General features: G+C 38.9%; 1 pseudogene; it reads left to right on the top strand.

Moving 5' to 3' along the window:
- The first annotated feature begins 16,255 nt into the window (after positions 1 to 16,255).
- Positions 16,256 to 17,224, top strand: LOC120248274 (annotated as a pseudogene).
- Positions 17,225 to 19,926: the final 2,702 nt, after the last annotated feature.

Genomic DNA, 19,926 nt, shown 5'->3' with positions numbered 1-19,926 from the left:
CTCTCTGACCCTCCCCTGCTCACGCTGTCTCTCTCTCTCCTAGAAATAAATAAAAATATTAAAAAAAAGAAAATAAAGAAATGTTTAAAAATAAATAAATAAATAAACATTTTTTGTAAAAATAGAAATACCACATAACCCAATAGTTTCACTACAGGGTATTTACCCAAAGAAACAAAAACACTAATTTAAAAAGTTACATGTACCTCTATATTTATTGCAACATTATTTACAATAGCCAAGGTATAGAAGCAATCCAAGTATCCACTGATAGGTGAATGGATTAGGAAAATGTGAGATAGATAGATATATATATATGATGGAATCTTGTACAGCCATAAAAACAGGATCAAATCTTGCCATTTCCGACAATACAGATGGACCTAGAAGGTTTTATGCTAAGTGAAATAAGTCACACTGAGAAAAACAAATGTATATAATATAATTTTACTCATGTGGAATCTAAAAAACAAATGAATAAGAAAACAAAAAACAGAATCAGACCTATAAATACAGAGAACAAACTGATGGTTGCCAGAGGAAAGAGGGGTGAAGGAATGGGCAAAATGGGTGACAAGGGGTTATGAAATGAGTAAGTCACAGGAATAAAAGTCACAGCATAGGGAATATGATCAATATTGTAATAATAATAATAGGTAGTAGATACATTTGTGGCGAGCATAGCATAACATATAGAGAAGTTGAATCACTGTTGTACACCTCAAACTAATGTAACATCATCAACTTTTTTTATTCCTATTGTTTAGAGAAACATGCTGAAAAATTTATAGATAAAATGATGATATGAAGTGATGGTTTGGGATTTCCTTCCAATATCTCTGTAGGAAGGGGAAATGAGTGGGGCAGAGATAAAACAAGTTTAATCACAAGCTGATAACTATTGAAGCTGGAAGACAGCAATATGGGGATTTGTTGTCTCTTTTTGTACATGTAATTTTCTATAATATAGAAATAAAAAAACTAGTACTATTGACTGACTCACAGTAAAAAAAAAAAAAAAAGGGGGGGTGTAGTAGACTCACAAGAGAATAAGGAGATTTCCTGGACCATATTTTTTATACCTTGTAATAAATAAACAACCTATAATAGCTATATTTAACTCTTATGCTACTTTAAATTTTGATATAAACAGATTCACATATCAGGCGAAATTGCTTTTTCAGGTTATACATCATGAATTTTGATTTGGAAAATATATCGATATAGCAATCATGCCCATGATCAAGTGAAAAGACTAATCTGATCAAGGGAAAAGACTAAAGACTAATGCCTATGAAACTTCACCATTCTCAGGATATAAGGCAAATCTTTCCCAAGTCACTGGCACTAACCCCAAACGCTCCTAGTCCAGAGCTTTAAACAAGGTCTTCCTCTAAGTATGAAAATAAGTATAATCCTCATTTAGTTCACTCTAGAATCTTTCTCCCAAGTAACTTTATCACCTGGGTGGATAAAGATGTTTATTCTTTCATTTTAAGCACACTTACAAAGCCCTAAAATGTGACGGGCTTCTGTGACAGGTCTTGGGGACCACAGTCCTGTCCATTAATTATCTACTGGGGAAGACAGAAAAGTAAAGAGGCAAATAGCACAAATAATTTTTTTAATGTTTATATTTGAAATAAAAAGAGACAGAATGTGAGCAGGGAAGTGGCAGAGAGATGAAGACACAGAATCTGAAGAAGGCTCCAAGCTCTGAGCTGTCAGCACATAGCCCGACATGGGGTTTGAACCCATGAACCTCAAAATCATGACCTCAGCCAAAATAGGAGCCACCTAGGCACCCAGCATATAATTATTTAATCTGGATAAAGTCAATTTAGTTTGAAGGAGGAAACTGGTTTACAATAATCCTTTTCTAGTCATTGCCAGATTACCTAATTGCTTTAAAACACAACTACCTCCTACTCCTTAAGTGTTGGGCAAACAATAGCTAGCAGATTGTGGGAAAGAAAAAAAAATGGTATACATACATAGCCAATTAGGGAAATGGTTATAAATTCCTACTTTGGGAGTCACTACATTTTTTTCTTTTTAGTAGAAAAATCCCTAGAGTAAATAGAATGGGAGCTGGCAGTGAGGAGTAGTTAGCCTGAAAATAGTCAATTCTGAAATCAACTAGTGTTGGAAGGAAGATTTTGAGGCATAAAATCAACTCAAATAATGGAGATTAGATTCTTCGTTCCTTTCTTCCTTCTTTTCTTCCTTTCTTTGTTCATTTCTTTTTTACTATTTTTAGTATGGGTGTCAATAGATTTAGGAAACACCCAGAAATCAAAAGCACTAAGAGACTCTTGTTATGAGGTTCTTCCTACTTTCCATAAGAAAGCTTAACCATTTGTACTGGGTGGGAGATTAGGGAGTAGAAGATAATGTTTTTACATTTTTGCCTCTATGTGCATGAAATATCTCTGGAGGAATATACATAGAGCTAGAAGCATTGCTTTCATGGAGAGGGATTAGAAAGTTAGGAAAGGGGTGAAAGGAGATTTATTTTCCCTAAAAATTTTATGCCTTTTGGGGTACCTGGGTGGCTCAGTCAGTTGGGCATCTAACTCTCGACTTTGGCGCAGGTCATGATCTCACATTCGTGGGACTGAGCCTAGGGTCAGGCCAATTCTCTCTCTCCCTCTCTCTCTGTCCTTCCCCTGTTTCTGCTGTCTCATGCTAGAAAATAAAATTTAAAAAAAAACCCTTAAAATTGTATTTTTTAAAAAATTCCCAATACTCTGGCAAAAATCTAGCTGTGAAGGGGAGAATAAGGACAGGTAGGCAAGTGCATTTGGGACTTCTAACTTCAAACTTTTTTTTAATTTATTTTTTTATAGTTTGTATTTATTTTTGAGACGGAGAAAGAGAGCATGAGCAGGGGAGGGGCAGAGAGAGAGGGAGACAGAATCTGAAACAGGCTCCAGGCGCTGAGCTGCCAGCACAGAACCTGATGCGGGGCTCAAACCGCATCTGTGCTGTCATGACTGTGAGATCATGACCTGAGCCAAAGTTGGACACTCAGCCGACTGAGCCACCCAGGCGCCCCCAACCTTTTTTTTTTTTAATTTGAATACAAGTCAGTTAACATATGGTGTAATAATGATTTCACAAATAGAATCTAGTGATTCATCACTTACTTATAACACCCAGTGCTCATCCCACCAAGTGTCCTCCTTAAAGCCCCTTGCCTATTGAGCCCATTCCCCCACCCAACACCCCTCCAGCATCCCTCAGTTTGTTCTCTGTATTTAAGAGTCTCTTATGGTTTGTCTCCCTCTCGATTTTTATAATATTTTTGCTTCCTTTCCCTTACGTTCATTTGTTTTGTATCTTAAATTCCATGTAAGAGTGAAATCATGATATTTGTCTTTCTCTGATTTATTTTGCTTAGCATAATACACTCATAGTTCCACCCACGTTCTTGCAAATGGCAAGATTTCATTATTTTTGATCACCAAGTAATATGACATATATATACATATTCATCTGTCGATGGACATTTGGGTTCTTTTCATACTTTGGCTATTGCCAATAACACTACTATAAACATTGAGGTGCATGTGCCCCTTCAAAACAGCACACTTGCATCCTTTGGATAAATACCTAGTAGTGCAATTGCTGGGTTGTAAGGTAGTTCTATTTTTAATTTTTTTGAGGAATCTTTGTACTGTTTTCCAGAGTGGCTGCACCAGTTTGCAATCCCACCAGCAGTGCAAACGGATTCCTCTTTCTCCGCATCCCCACCAACATCTGTTACTGCCTGAGTTGTTCATTTTAGCCAGTCTGACAGGTCTGAGATGGTATATCATTGTGGTTTTGACTTGTATTTCCCTGATGATTAGTGATGTTGAGCAGTTTTTCATGTGTCTGTTAGCCATCTGGATGTCTTCTTTGGAGAAGTGTCTATTCATGTCTTTTGCCCATTTCTTCACTGGATTATTTGTTTTTTGGGTGTTGAGTTTGGTGAGTTCTTTATAGATTTTGGATACTAACTCTTTATCTGATATGCCATTTGCAAATATCTTCTCCCATTGGTTGCCTTTTAGTTTTGCTGATTGTTTCCTTCACTGAGCAGAAGCTTTTCATCTTGATGAGCTCCCAATATTTCATTTTTGCTTTTGTTTCCTTTGTCTCCAGAGACATGTCTAGTAAGAAGCTGATGCAGACAAGGTCAAAGACTATTGTTGCCTCTTTTCTCCTATAAGATTTTGATGGGTTCCTGTCTTACGTTTAGATCTTTCATCCATTTTGAGTTTATTTTTGTGTATGGTGTAAGAAAGTGGTCCAGGTTCATTCTGTATGTGGCCGTCCAGTTTTCCCAACACTGTTTGCTAAAAAGACTGTCTTTTTTCCATTGGATATTTTTTCCTGCTTTGTTAAAGATTAGTTGGCTATACATTTGTGGGTCCATTTCTGGGTTCTCTATTATGTTCCATTGATCTATGTGCCTGCTTTTGTGCCTGTACCATATTGTCTTGATGATTACAGCTTTGTAATACATCTTGAAGTCTGAAATTGTGATGCTTCCAGCTTTGGCTTTCTTTTTCAGGACTGCTTTAGTTATTCAGGATCTTCTCTGGTTCCATACAGATTTTAGGATTGTTTGTTCTAGCTCTGTGAAGAATCCTGGTGTTATTTTGATAGGGACTGCATTAAATATGTAGTAGATTGCTTTGGGTTGTATTGACATTTTAACAATATTTGTTCTTCTAATCCATGAGCATGTACAAATTTTTTTTAAGGCAGCATGAGTGGGGCAGAGATACAGAGAGAGAGAAAGAATTTTTTAAATTTTTTATTTATTTTGAGAGAGAGGGCATGCATGTGGGGAGGGAGAGAGAAAGGGAGAGAGAGAATCGCAAGTAGGCTCTGCCTTCACAGCAAATCATGAGATTATGACCTGAGCTTAAATCAAGAGTCAGACACTCAACCAAATGAGCCACCCAGACACCATCCAACAAAGAGAGAATCCTAAGCAGGCTCCAGGCTCCATGTGCAGCCTTACGCAGGGCTTGATCCCATGACCCTGGGATGGTGACCTGAGCCAAAATCAAGAATCAGACGCTCAACCAACTTAGCCACCCAAATGCCCCTGACTTCAAACTTATTTTTAAAAATACTTATTTGTATTATTAAATGTAAAGAATTGAATTGAACTGATTCACCAACAGCCATTAAGGATTGTCAGAGAGTATTCAAGTTCCTACTTGAAATTTCAGCTGTACTTACTTAACAGCTCCATCAACAATTCTTTACCTAAATTCTCTTATGTGACACTAATAGAACACAGGTTTAAATGACTGCATTTTTTTTTTTTTTTTGAGAGAGAGAGAGCACATGTGAGTGTGAGCTGGGGGAAGGGCAGAAGGAGAGGGATAGGGAAAGAATCTTAAGCAGCTTCCACACCCAGCCAGAGCCCAACTGCGGTGCACCTCTGGGCTCAATCTCCCAACCATGACATCATGACCTGAGCCGAAATCAAGAGTCAGACGCTCGACCGAATGAGCCACCGAGGTGTCCCCAAATGATTGCATTTTAAGGTAAATATCAGTTGTTCTGGGACATATGTAGTGATCAAAAAAGCTCTGGAGTTAAGCTGTCTGGTGGCTCCAACACTTTCAAGTAGGTATCTCATCTACAGCTAAGGACTATTAGAAAGACCACATTTCTGAGACACAGACAGAGCATTATTTTTAAATGTTAGTTAACATTATCATTACCTCTTTCATTTTACCTGAAATTAGCATTGCACTTCCAAGTAACTTCTGACAGATTTACTTTTTCTCCCAAGAACAAACCTATTGTAGGTTTCACACAGAATAGGATTATTCTTTAAGACTCAGGTTCTGGTATTAACCTTAGGGAGATTTATAATATATTTTTTAAAAATTCTATATAGCAACTGCAAAATAGTTTGACTTTGGTATTTCTCATCTGTTCCTTTCAAAATATTTAAATGGTTTTCAAAACCTCACCTCCTAAAAAACTCATTTCTTTGTTTTTTAAAGTAGCCCACAAAGAAATCAATTTAAATTGTTAAGACTGAATATTTCAACAGTTTTGTCTTCATCTAATTTTTTTCAATTTTTTAAATGTTTTATTTATTTTTGAGAGAGAGAGAGAGGGAGACACAGAGTATGAGCAGCGGAGGGTCAGAGAGAGAGAGAGGGAGACACAGAATCCAAAGCAGGCTTCAGGTTCTAAGCTGTCAGCACAGAGCCCATCGCCAGGCTCCAACTCACCAACCGTGAGATCATGACCTGAGCTGGAGTTGGATTCTCAACCCACTGAACCACCCAGGTGCCTCTGTCTTCATCTAATTTTAAGACCATTTTGGAGATAAGGTTTTCCTTTTCATCATTAGAGATCATTCCGTCTACAAGATAGAAAGGTATTTTATAACAGCAGAACAAAAGTATTTGAGTTCCTATTAATTTGACTCTATAAATTAACTGACATCAATCTTTCTTTTTTTCGAAGAGAGAAAAGTTCTCAATTATTATTTTACAATACCTCAGTGGATTCTTGAGATGAGCTGCAACTTTTGGAAACAAAACTACATTCAATGATGCAGAGTTCTTGGTGGAGGGGGGGGAGGGATGTTGGTAATTTGTGCTATTACCTTGATAATTTCACTCAAGTGCCTGAATCTGAATCTTACACTCTGAAGACTTCAAGGTTAGCTTAGGCAGGTTTAGATTAACCAGCTTAAGGAGGCTAGTGCATAAAGACTGAGTGTCAACGTTTGGATTTATAATGAAAAATACACCTGTACAGAGACTAGATACTCAAGTTAACATGCCTGCACATTCTCTCCCAATGGGCACACCTCCATGGAAAGAAAGAAAAATTATGATCACAAGGCTGATTAGTGAACAGGGAAATAGAACAAAGGGAGTAAGTTAAATATGCTGAATGATTACTAGTAAGAGATCTTGATGAGCCCACTTTCAAAGGTGGGTTAGATTTGCACCTAGTGAAGGGATTTCTCCAGTGTTGTAAGTTTCTTCCCTGAGCAGTGATGAAGGAGCACAGCCAAAATTTTCTTTAGAAATTTCCTTTTCCTTTGTTTTAAAGGATAATCAATTCTTCTTCTCACTGACATTTGTTCTTTGGCTACAAAAATAAATTCAGTTTAGCTTCTGTCTTACAATCCTGGAAGGCTTTTTTTAAGTGACCTATTCCTATTTGAAATCAGGATATATCGGTTTGTAATTAACTCCAAAAAATGGAATTTTATTTCCTTTATTTATAATTTCTATTTGGGCCTCCCCATTCCTACCACCTTCCACACACATATAAATATGCCCCTATAATATGATCATCACCATTAGTTTTACAATTATATAAAATTAGGATTGAGAGTGTAAAAGCTTCTTTTTAATACTCAGGCAACAGATGTTGATTTTATTGTAAGAAAGGATATTCTCAGAACTACTGAGGACTTGTAAAAATACCATCTTTATAATTTATGAATTTTAATCGATTTTTAAATTTTACTACTACTATATCTAAATTCTAAGTTTTGATCATTTTCAGCGTGGACCTCATATAATAGAAAATAGAAGTGCTCTCATTTGTCTTCACATAGTATAGGAAAGGACTAAGAAAATCTTTGAGTAAAATATGTTTAAGTAAATAAATATACATATATTCATATACTCACAAATATACACACATTTATATTTATATCAGTTGTATCCTAAAACTAGGAAAAATATTTCAAATTAATGTTTTTCCTTTTCTTTACCACTTATTCTTTTTGCATGAAATATGGACTAGTAATTACAAAATAAGAAAGCTTTTTAGCAAATGATTTATAGATATTTCCCATTTACACAGCAGCTATTTTCTTTGTAAAATAGATGTTTGATGTTGAGAGAATACCTAAGAGTATTGCCTCCTAACCATATTGTCAGCCTCATACAACAGCTATTCTTCAGTCCCGACTTCCTCCCTGGGAATCATTTTCATGACCCAGGATTAAAAAAATACATCTTAGCACCCAAAGCTTTGAGAAATAACCAGGAAATTTAGGAAGAGTAGGGGGCACAAGTGATAAATTCACAAGATCATCTATTTAAGCCAACTCTTTTCCTTTGCACATAAGAATGAAATATATGCTATTATCATATATAAAATATGAGAATATACATTATAGCTCTCTGTCTTTAAGCTGTATCTGGAGAGGCAGTATCTGAATGAGAGCAGTGCTGGAGACAAGCTACCATGTGAAATTTTCTACACCACCATTTGAAAGTTGTGTGATTTGGGGCAAGTTATTTCTTATTTGTGTTCTTCAATTTCCTTATCTTATATAATTTGGGTGACATTAGCACCTCTTTTATTGCGTCATTGTGAGGCTGACATGGGGAGAGAGAAAGAGAATTGGGCACAGTCCCATTGTAAAGGAGGCAAAACTTTACCCATCTTAGGTTTTTAGCTGGGACTCTAGTAAAAAGACAGGATTAACAAGAGAAAAACAGTTTATGAATAAGATTGTTGCCTATCATGCAAGAGAAACTCCACTGGAAAGTAACTAAAAATGGCAGGTTAGGTTTTGAGCTCGATAATATCTTCAACAAAAGGCATTAACTGGGGCGCCTGGGTAGCTCAGTCGGTTAAGCTCTGACTCAGCTCAGGTCATGATCTTGCTGTTCCCAAGTTTGAGCCCTGCGTTGGGCTCTGTGCTGACAGCTCAGAGCCTGGAGCTTGTTTCAGATTCTGTGTCTCCATCTCTCTCTCTCTCTTCCACTCCCCTGCTCATGCTCTGTCTCTCTGTCTTTCTCTGTCTCTCTCTCTTTCTCAAAAGTAAACATGTTAAAAAACGTTTTTAAAAAAAGGCAATAACTGAATGGCAAAGGACATCAGTTTTAGGTTTCCCAGGTCGGCAAACTGTGGGAAGACAAACATGGGAGACCAAAGGAGTGAGATTCGTTCACAGATACCTCCAGGCTCTGGTCGGACAAGAAGGTCTTCTATCCTTCTGGTACATGGAAGGTAACGTTCACATGGGAGTTTTATCTCCTGCTTTCAGCAAGAAAAAGAAGGCTCACACTGTCCTTGTACCTACTCTTAATTCAAAATAATCAACTATGCCAAAGTGGCATATTTTGGGTGACATATTCTGGTTTCCTTCACTGTCATACAATAGGACAGGATTAAGTGCTGGTAACGAAGTGGAGTAACGAAATTCTTATCTTTTGTTGGTAGGACTAGAAGCTGGTGTGCCCACTTTTGAAAACTGTTCTTACTAAATTTAACATATACTTAACATATACTTACCACATGACCCAGAAATTCCACTCCCAGGTATTTAAACAAGAGAAATGGAAACTCATATTCACCAGGAACTTTTTCATTAATGTTTAGAGCAACTTTATTCTTTTTTTAAAAGTTTTTAAAATGTTTATTTATTTTTGAGAGAGTGTGAGTGGGAGAGGAGCAGAGAGAGAGTGAGACATGGAATCTGAAGCAGACTCCAGGCTCTGAGCTGTCAACACAGAGCCCGACATGGGGCTCAAACTCACAGACCATGAGATCATGACCTGAGCTGAAGTCAGATGCTTAAATGACTGGGCAACCCAGGAGCCTCAAGCAGCTTTATTCTTAACTGGTAATAGCCCAAATATCCATCAAGGGTGGAGTAAATAAAATGTGATATGTTCATATTACTCAGCAAGATGAAGGAACGAATATCTGGAGCACACAATAGTATAGATAATCCTACAGACATTATTCTGATTTAAAAAAAAAAAAAGCCAGATACTAGAAAAGTGCATACTGTATGGTTCTATTTATATAAATTTCAAGAACAGGCCAGACTACTTTTTAGAAATAAAACAGAGGTTACCTCTTGTAGAGTAGGAAAAAGGGACTTAAAAGGGACTCAGGGAAGCTTTGGGGGTGACAGCAAAGGCCTATAGCTTGACTGGGATGTGGGTTACACAGGGACATAAACATCTATCAAAGCTTGTCAAACCATATATATTTTTTTAAGTTTATTTATTTTGAGAGAGAGAGCAGGAGCAGGGGAGGGGCAGGGAGAGAGAGAATCCCAAAAAGGCTCTTCACTGTCACTGCAGAGCCTGACTCAGAGCTTATTCCCACACACCAGGAGATCACGATCTGAGCTGAAACCAAGAGTTGGACACTTAACTGACTGAGCCACACAGGTGCTCCTCATTAAACCATATTCTTTTTTTTAATGTTTTATTTATTTTTGAGAGAGAGATAGAGACAGCATGAGCAGGGGAGTGTCAGAGAGAGGGAGACACAAAATCCGAAGACAGGCCCCAGGCCCTGAGCTAGCCATCAGCACAAAGCCCGAGTTGGGGCCCGAACCCATGAACCGTGAGATCACGACATGAGCCGAAGTCAGACACTTAACTGACTGAGCCACCCAGGGGCCCCATCATATTGTTAAGATCTAAGCAATTCACAGTTGTAAAAGCTAAAAAGAGTTCTATCTTTCCATTATCTCCTTTATTTAAAAAAAATTTTTTAATTTGACATTATTGATCATTTACTTTATGCCAGTTTTACATATGTTTTGTTACAAGTATTTTCCTATAATTTTATACTAAGAATAGGATTTAGGTGTTATTATCATGTAGCAATATATTACATATTGCTGGAAACGCTCAAGTAACTTAACGTAACTCCTACAGCTAGTAAGAGATGCTGCTAGGGTCGGAGGTCTTAACACTTATCAGTGCTCTCCTCTCTTCCTTACTTCAGAATGAGCTTATGACTCAATCCCATAACTACAACAGATCGTACTAATTATAGTTCACAATTACATGTACTTTTAAGAATTATTTTTTTTAAGTTTTGGCAGATTTTAGACTTCTGAGCTAAAGAACTATGAGATAATTAATGGGTGTTATATTAAACCACTATGTTTATGGTTGTTACAGCAGCAATAGAAAAATAAGACAGGCGTCTGGCTCCTCTTCAATCTGGGCATCAGCCACTGCCAAAACACTTTCCATTCAGGAGGATACGGTAACCCTCAAACAACTAGTGCCATGCAATATCCCCGTTAGGTGTTAAATACACTTTTCAAAAAATAAAAAATTATTTACTAAAAGATCTTTTGGTACCTAGAGGCACAAAGCCATTCAAACAATCAAAATGTTTTTAAAGTTTATATATTGGGGCACCTGGGTGGTTTGATCAATTGAGCATCTGACTTTGGCTCAGGTGATGATCTCGTGGTTTGTGGGTTTGAGCCCCACATGGGGCTTTCCCCTGACAGTGCAGAGCCTGTTTGGGATTCTCTCTCTCAAAAATAGAGAGAGCGAGCAGGGGAGGGGCACAGAGAAATGGAGAGTTAGTGTAGAGCCTGACACAGGGTTCAAACCCACAAACTGTGAGATCATGACCTGAGCTGAAACCAAGAGTCAGATCCTTAACCAGTTGAGTCACCCAGGCACCTCTCAAGCAATCCAAATTGAAGGGAGTCTGTTACAAGAATATTAGAGGATATCTCATGGACCACCAGCACAGATCATGAACCTAGTCATTCCACAAAGGAAAAGGGATCGAATAGCATTTCTGGAAAAGGTTTCCCTCATACCTTCAAGCAAGAGTAGAGTGAGAATAAACATAAAATAATGTCAACAAATTAAAATTAAATGCTTCCTTTCCCTCTATACTCTGCACATTCTCAGCTCATTTGATATAAAGCCCTCTATAAATTTGGTTATAAAGGAGCTATGTAATTCAAGCTTTTAAAAAATATCCAGAGTGGTGATGCTGGTGGGAACCAGAGGAGGAGGGATGCGTAATACCTTGGATGGAAGTAGAATTCACAGGTCTTCATGACAGATTGTGTGTAGGGGCGAGAGAGAAAGAAAAACCACATAGAATTCCTAGGATATTAACCTCTCTATAAGCTCCAAGAAGATAAATATCAAATCTCTATTTTCCTTATCCTGGTATCTACAGTATTCAGCACATAAATTAGTGTGTGCAATTTGTTGTTCATTGATAGAAGACCACAAGGGGCGCCTGGGTGGCTTAGTCGGTTAAGCGCCCGACTTTCGCTTAGGTCATGATCTCACGGTTCGTGGGTTCGAGCCCCGCATCGGGCTCTGTGCTGACTGCCAGCTCAGAGCCTGGAGCCTGTTTCAGAGTCTGTCAGTCCCTCTCTCTCTGACCGTCCCCTGCTCACGCTGTCTCTCTCTCTCTCCTAGAAATAAATTAAAAAAAAAAAAAAAGACCACTACATATGTTTTTTACTAGATTTTTTTTTATTTGAGAGAGAGAGAGAGCACACACTCACAAGCAAGGGAGAGGGGTAGAGGGAGAGAGAGAAAGAATCTTAAGCACGATGTAGCCCGATGCAGAGCTCAATCCTATGACCCCAAGACCATGACCTGAACCAAAATCAAGAGTCTGACGCTCAACTGACTGAGACACCCAGGCACCTCTATTTTTTTTTTTTAATTGAGGGAATAGCATGATCATATTTGGGATTCAGAAGCTAACATTGATGGGGTAGAGGATGAACAAATTTGAGAGGTATCTATCAAAATCCTTTAAGAAAATCCTTTTCTTCCTGAGCACACAGCTATGCTATAGTTCCCAGTGTCTGTTGAGTTAGGTACAGTTATGCAAGTATGTTCTATCTAAAGGAGTGTGAGAAGAACCAAACCCACACCAGTATATTCAGATTAGGCTGAACCTTTTTCTACTTTCTCTTTTCAACAGTGACAATATGTACATGGTGACCCTGCCTCGACTGCACAAAAAAGGGAAAGGTCCTAGCAGTTGACAAAAGCAATGATGGGAGGAGTTTGGATCCCTGAATCACTATATAGAGGAGAGTTACCTGCAGACTTAGAAACCTACTCGGAAATGAGATGAGAAATGAACTTATTGTTCTTTTGAAGGTCTACTTTTTTCTATCAACATAGCCATCCTTATTAATGCAGATGGGAGTTAGAGAGGGACACTAGAAACAGGGCTATTTTAAGAACTCAGGTAAGAGATGAATATCTGTGATGGGATTGAGTGGCAGATGAAAAAAATATGGGAATATTTCTAAAACACTCAACAAAATCCCTTTACCTTCACATTTCTTAAAATACAATTATTTAAAAATTTATTTATTTATTTTGAGAGTAGGGAGACAGAAAGAGAATCCCAAGCAGGCTCCATGCCATCAGCACAGAGCCTGACACAATGCTTGATCCCACAAACCATGAGATCATGACCTGAGCCAAAATCAAAAATGGGATGCCAAACCGACTAAGCCACCCAGGTATCCCAGAATGCTGACACTCTTTAAGCCTACTACTGTGCTTCCTTAAAGAAGACTTATTTCTACCAGTTAACAAATCTTTTCTTTCAGGGGTGCCTGGGTGGCCCAGTCAGTTATGCATCCAAATCTTGATTTGGCCCAGGTGACAATCTCATGGCTTGTGAGATCGAGCCCCATGTCAGGCTCCATGCTAACAGTGCAGAGCCTGCTTGGGATTCTCTCTCTCCCTCTCTCTCTGTCCCTTCCTCTCTCTCTCTCAATAAATAAACATTAAAAAATAAAATAAAATATATTTAATAAAATTTTCTTACAAAAATTGTTAGAGACCTAATCACACACACTTAGTTTCTACGTTACAGGGAAAAAGATAGGAATCCAAATCTAGAGGAATTTGGGAAATAGGAGACTAAAAAAAGTGAGGGACTTTAGTGGAAAGGAATAGATAGCTCCAATTGTTGAAATAATAATAAAGGACAGAAGGATGCAAATCCTGTGTAAATGGGGATTTAAAATGGGGAAAGATGTAGAAGGCTTTTAGTATTGTTTTGAGATGGGGACAGTAGACATATTTTTGAAGATTATTTCCCCCTTCCCTAAATAGAAAAGAACTATAATCTATAATGTTCCAGTTATTTTAAAAACTTAAGTACTTAAGTAATAGGGGTTTGGTTAAGTTGATTATAGTGAATTCATGTAAGGAAATATTCTGCTGTCATTTCTAATTGTAATGAACATAGAATGTTAAGAGTGATATTAAGTTGTGTTTTTCTAAACACAGTAAATATAGATTTCTATTATTTGCATTTTTATGAGTATGTAGAAATTAGTTTGGATGAAAGCTTACCAAAATGTTAGAGGTGGTTTTATTATACTTACGTGATTAAAAGTAGTTCTCTTTTCCTTATTTTTATTTAGATAAAAATATTCTGTATTTTTTCTACATTAACAGGTACTCATGGTATAACTAAAATTGAAAATAAAAAGATGCTCAATATCACTGACCATTAGGAAAACACAAATCAAAACCACAGTAAGATACCATCTCATAATCATTATGATGCCTACAATTAAAAAACAGAAGGGGTGTTCAGACGGCTCAGCTGGTTGGGTGTCTCTGACTCTTGATTTTGGCACGAGTCATGATCTCACAGTTTATAAGTTCAAGCCCCACAATGGGTTCTATGTCGACAGCAAGGAGCCTACTTGGGATTCTCTCTTTCCATCTCTCTCTCTCTCTCTCTCTCTTCCCCCTGCTTCATGTACTATCTCTCTCGGTCTTTCTAAAAACAAACAAAAACAAACCCAGAGAACAAGTGTTGGTGAGGATGTAGAGAAATTGGAACCCTTATGCACTGTAGGTAGGAATATAAAACAGCACAGCCATTATGAAGAACAGTGTAGCAATTCCTCAAAAGTTAAAAATAGAATTACCATACGATCCAGCAATTCTACTTGTGGGTATATAAAGAATTGAAAGAATTGAAAAGAATTGAAAACAGTATTGAAGAGATATTTGTACACTCTTTTTCATAAAGCATTATTCACAGCAGCCAAAAGATGGAAGCAACTCAAGTGTCCATCAATGGTTAAACGAAGAGACAGAATGAGGTATATGCATAGAATGGAATATCAGCCTTAAAAAGGAAGGAAATTCTGACACATGCTACAGCATGGATGAACCTTGAACACATGTTAATTGAAACAAGACAGTCACGAAAAGATAAATATTGAAGGATTCCACTTATATGAAGAACCTAGAGTAGTCAAATTCGTAGAGCCAGAAAGTAGGATGATGGTTATCAGGGGTCAAGGAACGAGGAATGACGAGTTGTTTAATGGATCAGAGTTTCAATTTTGCAAGATGAAAACTGTTCTGGAGGTTGGTTGCACAACAACTTGAATATACTTAACAATACTGAGGTGTATACTTAAAAACGGTTAAGATGGTAAATTTTATGTTTTGTATATTCTACTAAATTAAAGAAAAAGTTTAACTGAAAATAAGTACAAATGAAATTCCTCAAGGAGAGTATCAGAGAAAGGGGCTCACAACTACCATTTCATAAAACCTTCACTGACAAAGCCAGCTCTGCTGTGATCACTATCTTTTTTTAATGTGTGTTTATTTTTGTGAGAGAGAGAGAGATCGCAGGAGTGAGGGAAGGCAAGAAAGAGGGGGCCAGAGGAGGATCCCATGCAGACTCTGTGCTGAAAGCAGACAGCCTGATGTGGAGCTTGAACTCACAAACTGTGAGATCATGACCTGAGCCAGTAAGACGCTTAACCAACTGAGCCACCCAGGTGCTCCTATGATCACTATTTTATGTGCATCACCTATTTACTTTGTATTTAATCACTTTGATCTTTCGGATAAATGATTTTCTTCATGTTTTTTGCGTGAATTTAGATTATAAGCCCCTTCTGAGTAGACACTCTTCTACTTTCTTCTCTTTTCTGTAAATAGTAAATGTTTAATTATATTTTAGAACCAAGCAAATTTTGGAAACTCAAAGCTTTCATTGTGAGTTACCAACAAAATTATTAAAAAGAAAAACTAATGGATGTTCCAACTTCAAGTTCTAGATTCTTACATTCTTTAGTCTAAGGCATTCTTATAAGGTCTGCTCTGTTGTTATTCAAGATCACAGTAGGGGCTCCTGGGTGGCTCAGTCACTTAAGTGTGTGACTCTTAATTTTGGGTCAAATCACAATCTCATGTCACAGTTTGTGGGATTGAGTCCCAGGTCAACAGCACAGAGCCTTCTTGAGATTCTCTCTCTCTATCTGCCCCTTCCCTGTGCTCACATTCTCTACCTCTCTCTCTAAAATAAACATTTTAAAAAAATTCTAAAAAGGTCCCAGTAAACACAAAAGATGGAATTCAAAAGTAAAATTTTACTCTTCTTCCTCTGCTCCCAGTTGGACAGACAGCCACATCTTCTGGTGCAGTGCTAGTCGTGTCCCTGAGACATAATGGTGAAGGTTGGAGTCAATGGATTTGGTTGTACTGGGCACCTGGTCACCAGGGCTGTTTTTAACTCTAGCAAAGTGGATATTGTCACCATCGATGACCCCTTCATTGACCTCGTCTATATGTTCCAGTATGAGTGTACCCATGGCAAATTCCACGGCATAGTCAAGGCTGAGAACAGGAAACCTGTCATCAATGGAAAGCCCACCATTGTCTTCCAGGAGCAAGAACCCACATCAAATGGGGTGATGCTGATGTTGAGTATGTTGTGGAGTCCATTGGTGGGAGAGGGTCTTTGCCACCATGGAGAAGACTGGGGCTCACCTTAAGAGTGAGGCCAAGAAGGTCATCATCTCTGCCCCTTCTGCTGATTCCCTCATGTTTGTGATGGGCATAAACCATGAGAATTATGACAACTCCCTCAAGGATTCTCAGCTATGCCTCTTGCACCACCAACTACCTGGCCCCTCTGACCAAGGTCATCCATGACAACTTTGGCATTGTGGAGGGACTCATGAGCAGTCTATGCCATCACTGCCATGGTCTTATACCATGGACAGCCCCTCTGGGAAGCTGTGATGTCATGGCCAATGGGCTTCCCAGAACATCATCCCTGCTTCTACTAGCGCTGCCAAGGCTATAGGCAAGGCATCCCTGAGCTGAATGGGAAGCTTACTGGCATGGCCTTCTGTGTCCCCACCTTTAACATATCAGTCATGGATCTGACCTGCTGCCTAAAGCTGCCAAATATAATGACATCAAGCAGGGAGTCAAGCAGCATCAGAAGACCCCCTCAAGGGCGTCCTGGGTACACTGAGGACTGCGTCATCTGCAATTTTCACCTTTGATGCTAGGTCTGGTATTGCTCTCAATGACCACTGTGTCAAGCTCATCTCCCAGTAGGACAATGAATTTGGCTACTGGTCCACTGGGTAGTGGACCATATGGTGCACATGGCCTCTAAGGAGTAAGAGTCACCTGAACTACCAGCCTCAGCAAGAGGAAGAGAGAGGCCCTCAGCTACTGGGGAATCCTTGCCCCAGCTCATCGCCCAACACACTGAGACTCTCCTGACCTCCAGTTTCCATCCCAGATCTCCTGAAGAAGGGAGGGGCTTGGGGAGCCCTACCTTATCATGTACCATCAATAAACAATACTATACCCAACAACAAAGTAAAATTTTAGCTACATTTCCTCTTCTTTCCTCATACTATCAAATAGTGTGAATAATAAAATTACATTAAAATGCAGCAGGAGGGAGAGTTTAGATCCCTTGACTTCTGCCTGCAATTTACCTGAGACAATTTCCTGCATCTTTATAGTTTATTTCTCTCTTTTCCCAGGCATTAACTGTGTTCTCTTCAGCCTGGGTCATCCAGGAGGGTTGAAAGACTGGCTGATATTCACAGGTGTGCCCAGTGCTTGCCGAAATTCTACTTCTTATCTAAAGATAAGCCCCAAACATAGGATATTTAATAAGAAAAATTCAATATAATAGAAGACGAAAAGAAAGAAATTGACATTTGCTAAGAGTGATTATGTGTCAAACCGCTTGTGGGAGTCTACTTTAATAACAAGAGTTATTTGTTAAGTAACTCTTAACCTTAAGAGTATAATGCATATTTCCTTGTTTGGTATAGGAATTTTTATCTGTTCCCTGTATGCATATTAAGGGAAATTAAACTTAAATGTACTCATTAATCTTCCAATGTTTAGCTACTATGACTTTATAGATCTCGCTATAATTAACTCAATCAATATAAAGGACTATTTAGACTATCTTCAGTTAAGGAAAAAGGCACTTACATTCCTTTTAAAACCAATTACAGTGCACATAAAAATAAATGACACATGGGGTGCCTGGGTGGCTCAGTAGGCTAAGCACCTGACTTTGGCTCAGGTCATGATCTTCTGGCTCGTTTTCCAAGCCTTGAGTCTGGCTCTGTGCTGACAGCTCAGAGCCAGGAGCCTGCTTCAGATTCTGTGTCTCCCTGTCGGTCTACCCTTCCCCTGTTCATGCTCTTTCTCTGTCTCTGTCTCTCTCAAAAATAAATAAACATTAAAAAAATTTTAATAAATGGCACATTATAGAACTAGACTTTTTTGTGACTGTTTCCTGAACCCACAAATCTCCTAGTGAGGAGCCTGAAATTAAGTCCTCCATTGAGAGCAACCTCGGGCTGCACGTACCCCCAGTTCCAGGAAAAGCTTCAGCTGAAACCACCCTCGGATCAGCCAATCCAAAGAAATGTGTAACATTCCTGTGGTCTGAGTCAGGGCTGGGAACTGCAGGTAGTTACTCTGTACAGACTAGCCAATCACTCACCGCTTGCCTAAACCCCACCTAGGCCCTTTGAGCTCACCTCATAATTGGTCATTTTCAAAGGATTCTCAAAGGTCATGATTGGGTCCCACCAAAAGTAACGGACGCCTCACAGATACTGAATGGTCAAAACTGTTACCATGGGTGCTGTACAATTATGATTGGTGCTTATGTGATGATGCTATACGTACAACGTGTGCACTGTAACACCCCGTCCCTTACCCTATAAAAACCCTGCTCACTATTGTTCGGGGCTTCACCTTGCTGCCACTGCACCGGTAGATGGGTGAGCCCCTGCTGAGCTTGTAATAAAGACCCTTATGTACTTGCATCAGTGTCGGCTCCTTGGAGGACTCTGGGGACTCGTGATTCGGGCACAACATCAGCACAATAAACTTATTAACGCCTATTTGAAATTTTTTAATGTTTATTTTTGAGAGAGAGAGAGAGAGTGTGTGTGTGTGTGTGTGTGTGTGTGAGAGAGTTGGGGGCCGGGAGGGCAGAGAAAGAGGGAATGAGAATCCTAAAGAGGGTCTCCAACTCACAAACTGTGAGATTATGACATGAGCCGAAATCAAGAATCAGTCGCTTAACTGAATGAGTCACCCAGGTGCCCCTAACTCTTCTTTGAAATGTGTTTAATTATTTTTTTATGTTTACTTATTTCTGAGAGAGAGAGAGGGAGAGAGACAGTGTGAGCAGAGGAGGGTCAGAGAGAGAGGGAGGGAGATACAGAATCTGAAGCAGGCTCCAGGCTCCGAGCTGTCAGCACAGAGCCCGACACCGGGCTCGAACCCATGAACCATGAGATCATGACCAACTGAGCCACCCAGGTGCCCCTGTGTTTAATTATTTCATCACAGAATCCTTGTGGCAAGTATGTTAATAAATTAAGAATGCCGCCTTTCAGGGCGCCTGGGTGGCTTAGTGGGTTAAGCTTCCGACTTTCGCTTAGGTCATGATCTCGCGGTTCGTGGGTTCGAGCCCCGCATCGGGCTCTGTGCTGACTGCCAGCCCAGAGCCTGGAGCCTGTTTTAGAGTCTGTGACTCCCTCTCTCTCTGACCCTCCCCTGCTCACGCTGTCTGTCTCTCTCTCTCTCCTAGAAATAAATAAAACATTTAAAAAAAATTAAAAAAAAAAAAGAATGCCGCCTTTCAGTGAAATTTCTGTGCCAGTTAAGTGTTACCTGGGCTATGCTAATGCAAACGTACCCCCCTTTTCTTTTCTGCAAAGACAGAGACATAATTAAAATATTCACTATATTTAAATTTAAATTGTAGCTTGAAAAACAACCACTGCTAAATGTAATCTATTCCTTGATAATTTTCCAGTGCCTCCCTCCTCAGACT

Source organism: Hyaena hyaena, unplaced genomic scaffold, assembly GCF_003009895.1.
Source record: "Hyaena hyaena isolate Hyena2069 unplaced genomic scaffold, ASM300989v1 scaffold_572, whole genome shotgun sequence".
In the NCBI taxonomy this organism is placed as follows: Eukaryota; Metazoa; Chordata; class Mammalia; order Carnivora; family Hyaenidae; genus Hyaena; species Hyaena hyaena.
This window is presented reverse-complemented; position numbering and strand designations above follow the sequence as displayed.